Raw genomic sequence first — 7,625 nt, 5'->3', positions numbered from 1 at the left:
GATTATGTCTTCCCGTTTCTTTGCTTAGCTCACTATACCTAGCTTAGTGGGTAATTATTAAAGACATTTGTATTTCATCTAAGCTTACTGAATAATGTACTCATGTCATACAGATCAGGTTTCAATCATTTCCAAAAGAGTAATATAAAAGTTTAATAAACGGACTAAATAAGATTTTTAATAGGAGAAGTTTCAGTTTGTAATGGAAAATATAGATCACATATGTCTAAAAAAAAGAATCTTCAGTTGATTCGGTCCTGATTTTTTTGAAATAATAATCCACTTCATTCATCCAACAATTGTATGCGGAGGATATACAATGGTCTAAGTACTGGTATTTCTTTCATCAGGTGAGTAAAATGGCCTGCTTTGTAGATGAAGAGCTTATGTCCCGGGAACTCTCCAAGAAGTACAAAATCTTGAATCTTGGCCCTCAAGGGTTTCCAAAGGTCCAGAACCAGTGGATCACTGAGTTGGAGTCATAGTCAACAAGTCATTTTCAGAATTCCTAAGCTAAGAATATATATTTTGTCCTTCGTAGTTTTTTTCTCCTTTTGCTTACTAGGTCTTTGATATGATATGTAATGTGACTTCCCACTGGTCAGCTCCAATGTGGACCACAGACAGTAGGATGGCTACAGAGAGCACAAATAAAAATGTGGTTTAGGGCTTCCCTGGTGGCGCAGTGGTTGAGGGTCTGCCTGCCCATGCAGGGGACACGGGTTCGAGCCCTGGTCTGGGAGGATCCCACATGCCGCGGAGCAACTGGGCCCGTGAGCCACAGCTACTGAGCCTGCGCGTCTGGAGCCTGTGCTCCACAACAAGAGAGGCCACGATAGTGAGAGGCCCGCGTACCGCGATGAAGAGTGGCCCCCGCTTGCCACAACTAGAGAAAGCCCTTGCACAGAAACAAAGACCCAACACAGCCAAAATAAATAAATAAATAAATAAAATTAAAAAAAAAAAATGTGGTTTGCCCTACTGTGTCATTACTGCCCAACATTTTTCATGATTTTTCTCCAAAGAAACATAGGAATTAGTGGTTCTGAACTACTTATGCCCATAACATTTTATTTCAATTTGACCATATAAATAGCTTATTGTGGCTGCTGCATAAGGCAGCAACCTCTTTGATAATTAAACGTAGCATTTCCACCCACCTAGATCAAGGATTGACACCCAAAACACTGAGAGAATTCACCAAAGACTCCCACCATGCTTCTCTATTTTCCTTTAGCCCTTTGAGGATTCACTGCTCTTAGAAGAAAGAAAATGATCTTCATTTTCCACTCAGACCAAACTGCCAGACAACCCCCAAGAAAAATTTGAAGGGAGGAAAGGGATGGAGGACTGGAGAGAAAGAACATAAACCTCCTTCCATCTTATAAAATCCCAGCCGTCTGTTGCTCAAGAGAACCTGAAATCTCAAAAGCAATTAGATAAAATATGAAAATGACATAATTCACTTATGAATAGCCAGGTAAAATTGTACCCTAACACAGTCACAGAGAAAGCTGTTGCTATTTAAACAAAATAGAGCAACCCGAAAATGTTTGGTTAATGAAGTTCATTATATGCTTGATACTCAAGTCAGTGAGTGCTGGGCGTATCTCCCAGGTCTGCACTATCATGTTAAGGGGTCAGATCTGCAGAGAAGTCTTGACAAAGAATTTCATGGACCTCACAATACATTTTATGTTTCTCCTCGGAAATGTTTAATGTCTGCAATTATGAGTCAGCTGCCCCAGAGCTTCAGAACACTCTACAACTGCAGTCATCTGAAAGAAAACCATTCAGAAGAGAAAACTGGGACTTTACTGTCCTCTGCTGGATACCCAGACCAAGGACTATTTCTGTATTCTCTTCAGAGGATTGTTGAGAAGTGCTGTGGATTAGCCATATGTGGCTAGGGACACTTTACTTAAAATAAGCAATCTTGAGCACATGAAACTTAATCCATGCCATGTACACATGATTCGACTGACAGACTGAATAATCCAGTACGCATTCAGCCACTTCTAACTCAATTATTATTAAAATCAAGAAATAATTTTTTAAATATTTTAATTGCTCCTTTTAAGTAGTTCTTATATATTTAAGAGAAAATTTTTGTCAATGTGAAAGACGCCTGTTGACGCTTACTTTTGATATTAAATAATTAACACCAACATATGTCAAAAAAGATGGAGATGCCAGCATTCAGGTGAGAAGAGCCAACAGTTCCATTTCACAGGTCAGTAACATCATACAAACCATTAAGGATACTTACATATGTGTGTTGTTTGTACATTTGGGTTTTGTTTTTGAAACTTTCTTTCCTTAATACTTTTTTTAAATGTTGCCTTTGTGCATAAATTTCAATGGGACTGAATTATTTTAAAAATCATTTTGTGTCTGTGATCATGCTTATACAATGGTAACACGTGGACACCTAAAATGCAGCTCTGTAATAATTAACTGATTAATTTAATGCAGCTCTGTGAAGATGTTCTATTTTCAAAAAAACTGCAAAATCACTGTGCCCAATTTCCAGTCATAATAGTGTCACTATAAGGACAAGCCACAGATTTCTGCTCTCATCCAAATGCAGCACATTTAGAAGATGAGGGAAACCACATTTACTGAGCCCCTTCCCTGCCCAAGCATTATCCCAAGTCACCTCACAACACATTAAGGTGCACATTGTTCTGTACAGTTTATAGCCGAGAGGACAGTCTGAAAACACACATACGGAAAGGGATGCTGGCATTCACTCTCCCCACCGCCCCTCCCCGCCCCCAAACACACACATATGGCTCTGGCTCCAGAGACATGATCTCACCTGCACCTTAGACTCTCTCAACATGACTTTTCTACACTAGGTGGAGAAAGGAAAGTCAAGGAGAAAACATCTAGAGCTTTACCCTTGATGCTGACACTGACATACTCATGACCTGGAATAATCATAACCTTTCTGAGCCTGAGTATCTACATCTGTGCAGTGGGAATACTATTTGTCCCACACTTTCCTCACTTCATAGTCATTCAGATGAATTGCTTTACTAGCAGATTCCTGGTACTGTGAAGAACTTATTTCCATTAGTATTTTTTAAAGGTGTTTAGGCAAAGAGCTGTGACTCCAGAAGTAGACAGAGCTAGGCACAAACCCAAGCTCTACCTCTTGCCAGCTAAATAACCCTGCACAACTCTGAGCTCAAGACCCCAGCTGCCAGACAGAACAGTAACCAACCTCCTCCAGGGTTGTTCTGAGAATCAAATCAGTCTGTCCCAGGGTGAATGCTCAACAAGTGTTTGCTAATTTCTATCTCCCCAGTTACCTTCAAATGGGATCAGTTCTTCATCTACCTGAAGTATTTAAATACAGCAGGGAAAAGGGACCAGATTTTTTTCAGGGTCCCTTCTAATCCTGTCCTCTTAAAAACCTTATTATGCAAACTTTTTCTAAGTGCTCAGGAAACAGGAGGAAATAAGTAAGAGGCCACTTCTATGATCCCAGCATGACTACAGGTGCCGGAAGAAGCTTGAAGAGCACCTGGTCCAGTCCCCTTACTTTAGATGTAAGAAACCTTGGCCCAGTGGACTCGCTCCCAGAAAGAGCCAGTTCTAGAATCCTAGCCCAGTGGGCTCCAAAAGACATAATGAGGCTGCTTTGGCCCAACCAGAACTGATCTTCCTAGAGCACACACTGATGGATAGGCTGAGTTATATAAACTGGGGTCGGTAGGCTGAGCTACCCCTCAAATCTCAAAAGGTAGGATGAAAATCAGAGGCACCAGCTGATGAGGGAAATCCTGCAAATGAGCCTCAGAAGAGGAACTTTTTTTCAATCTGGGTAGAAATAAGCCTATAGTCTTTAATGCACTGTTTTAAATCTGCAGGATTTATATCTTGTGTTGGGAATGTGAATACATTACCAAAAGCTGCTGCTGAGCACATTAATGCAAACTAACTAAATAAATAAAACCATGAGGTCTAAAGGAGAGAGAAGAATTGCTTTTGGCACACTGTGAAAAAGATGATGTTTAACTGCAGAAATGCCCCATCTCTTGGCATATCCTTGGCTCTGCATCCCCCATCTTTGGAATGCTGAAGTATTGTTCATCCAGTCACATCATAAGTTGCCTTCTACCTCATTTTATTCTTTCCTGAATTCATTATAGCATTTTAAAAACCTTGCCTAAGATCTATAATGTAATATTACCACAATTTAGTCCTTGCCAACATTCAGCATCCTCAGCATCTCCTAGAACATATTACAAAGTTTATATTGCACTATAAACGTAGTTGTCATTCAGCGATGAATACAAATAGCACCTTATGGGATCTAATTAGGCTGGAATGGAGCTTTGATCTGTCTCCCAGGTTTAATAATAGGTGACCTATCATGTGTCAACTCTGCTTCCTTCCCTGCTTCCCAGCAAGCACCCCTCCTCCCCCAGGTTTCACAGGTTTCCTCATTACTCTTTGTGGTGTGTTTGTTTTCTCGGGTGATAAGCCTACAAGAATCCCTGCCTGGAGAATGCTTCTGGATTTGCTAGTGCTGATTTACTTACTTGCCAATGCCAGAGGAGCAGCACCAGGCATTGCATTAGAAAACAGAAATTATTACCATTACATCTTTGGTGTCATACATACATATACATATAATTATGAAGGAAGATAAATTACTTTTCAAAAACCGACACTATTTTTTGTAGCATCTTGTGTCCATGTGCTTTTGGAGCAAATGGTAACATAAGGTGACTTTTTTTAGGAGTATTGACTTGTCAGTATAGCACTGTACAAACCCAGCATTTTCAAATACCAACCAAACATATGTTAAAAAGAAATATTCCATCACAGAGAGCAATACATAAACACAAATCTACACTTTCCTTTTATCTACCTGAATCAGCATATACAGTAGGCATGTCTCTCCTTAGATTGTAAAACCAGAAGTCAGTCCTGCTGGAAAGGGTCATAGACAGCCAGGCAACAGTCCTGTGTTACTTACAACTTAGTGGCATGTGCATTTGTGCATTTGTCTGCATTAGACAAAGACTTGTTTTCAAGCTTCTGTTAATCCCTAGAAGTAGGAAAATATAGGTGTGCCGATCAAGGACTTTTATAAAAAGAGACTCACAATACCCCACTGTCCTTAAGACCCATTCAAAAAACCACATTAGAGAAGAGGCCCTTTTAATAAAAGAGTCACTCAACCCTTTGGATGGAACCCCAGGGAAGATCTTTCAAACATCAAATTTCACTGTATAGCAAATTTGCAAAATAAGAATACACTCACATCTGGTATCCTCTTTGTAATACAGAGAAGCAAAGAAGTGGACTTTTGATTAGCCTTCAATAGGAAAGAAAGCTTCTTTTTCCTTCACTTATTTTTTAAGCCCACCAAACTCTATCTGTAGTAGAAATAGTCTGGGAAATAAATTCTAAGAAGCAGAATTATCTGAATCATTTAAAAATATTTTTCTAAAATTATGCATTTTCCCTCCCTAAAAATTAGGTTGAATTAACAAGGCACGCTCTTTAAGGCTGGTTATACTCTGCTGTTCCTGCAATTCAGCGGGTTAACACCAAGTGACTGATTATGCCTTGGGTTATCCAGCAAGGGCCCCAAGATCTCCACCTAATGGGAGAGAAAAAATCTGAGAGATGAGCTGAAGCCTGAGAACCAGACATTTCCCTGAGGTTTGTCTAAAAAAACAAGTTCTTTGCTTGAAATTGCAGTAGATATCATATTAACTGCTTACAAGTTTACATTATCTCATAATAAATTATAATTTGAAAGATTTTTAAAATTTAGTTAGAGATGGACACGTATAGTTATTGGTCTCCAGTTATTCTCAGTCCGTTTTGCCTCTCAGACCTTTCATAGAATTCTTTGATATATAAAGATGTACAATACAATGAAGATGTATTTCACACTCAAGTCCAACGTAGGTCAGTGTGGGCTCTGCTCCACCTCGCTGTTCAGGAAGCCAAGTGATGGACACTCTCACGTCTCCACACATGGTCCCGCAGCCAGCCAAGGCAGGGCAAGAGGAAGCACGGAGGACTCCGCCTGGGCTTCAGCCCAGAATTCACACAAACGTCTGTACTTTTAGCCTTAACCAGTACAAACGGCACGATTCCAACTGAACTAGAATGGAAGCTGTGACATGTGACTGACCACGTGGATATTCAAAGGGCGTTAAGTGCCTCCGGCACACCTGGAATCCTTCCTCTGAAGGCCAGAAACTCTCACACTACACTCACTCAAAATCGGGCTTGGGACACTCCAGCTTTAAAGAGACGGCCTGCCATGAAAACGTTTCCTCCTTCTCCCTGCTTCCTGGCTTTAGAACAGAAAGCCATGGATCAAATTGATTCTTATTTTTCAAAGAAAAATAGAAAGTAATATTTGATTTCCTCTTAGAAAGGCACTGACGAGAACAGAAAGAGCTCTTGCTAAGAATAAACAGGATGATCTGAATCTACCCTTTATTAGCCAAGATACTTTTCTGTGCTTTAATTAGTTCACCTTATTATGGGAATTGTCCTAAGTTACATCTTCCTTAAAGGAGGGTCCATGTCCTAACACATCTCATTACCTCTCATAACACCTGGCATAGCACCCTGCCCAGGAGTTGAGCTGATTTACAGCTACATCAGGAGTTGAGCTGATCTACAGCTACATCAGGAGTTGAGCTGATCTACAGCTACATCAGGAGTTGAGCTGATCTACAGCTACATCAGGAGTTGAGCTGATCTACAGCTACATCAGGAGTTGAGCTGATCTACAGCTACATCAGGAGTTGAGCTGATTTACAGCTACATCAGGAGTTGAGCTGATCTACAGCTACATCAGGAGTTGAGCTGATTTACAGCTACATCAGGAGTTGAGCTGATTTACAGCTACATCAGGAGTTGTGTTAAATGCTGGGTATATCACATATTCGCTCTCATGAGGGAAAAGAGACAACATCTGTCTGGCCCTAACTTTCATACAAAACTGCAAGTTGTAACCGTGTTTTTGACATTTGAGTTTCAGCATTTCTGATTCTGTCAAGTGAGCTTCTGGGTCAGGCAAACTCTTGCTTAGATTAGGGCATGAGGCTTTGATTAATGTGTTCATCTGAAAGCTTCCCCACATTAATACTCTCAGAGGATAGCTATGGTGTATTTGATCTTCTTCTTAAAAAGGAGATAAGAGGGTCTTCCCTGGTGGCGCAGTGGTTGAGAATCTGCCTGCCAATGCAGGGGACACAGGTTCGAGCCCTGGTCTGGGAGGATCCCACATGCCGTGGAGCAGCTGGGCCCATGAGCCACAATTGCTGAGCCTGTGCGTCTGGAGCCTGTGCTCCGCAACAAGAGAGGTCGCAATAGTGAGAGGCCCGCACACCGCGATGAAGAGTGGCCCCCGCTTCCCGCAACTAGAGAAAGCCCTCGCACAGAAACGAAGACCCAACACAGCCAAAAATAAAATAATTAATTAATTAATTAATTAAAAGAAAAAAAAATTTTAAAAAAAGGAGATAAGAGGTTCTATTCACTGTGTTCACATATCTCTAAAAAGCTAAACCAATCTTAATTTTCTTACCTAACCACATAGAACTTTCTCCACTTGACTTTTAGACATCATTTAATCT

The sequence above is a fragment of the Balaenoptera borealis genome, assembly GCF_965194805.1.
Source record: "Balaenoptera borealis genome assembly, chromosome: 21".
Classification (NCBI taxonomy): domain Eukaryota; kingdom Metazoa; phylum Chordata; class Mammalia; order Artiodactyla; family Balaenopteridae; genus Balaenoptera; species Balaenoptera borealis.
Note: the sequence above shows the minus strand (reverse complement) of the source record.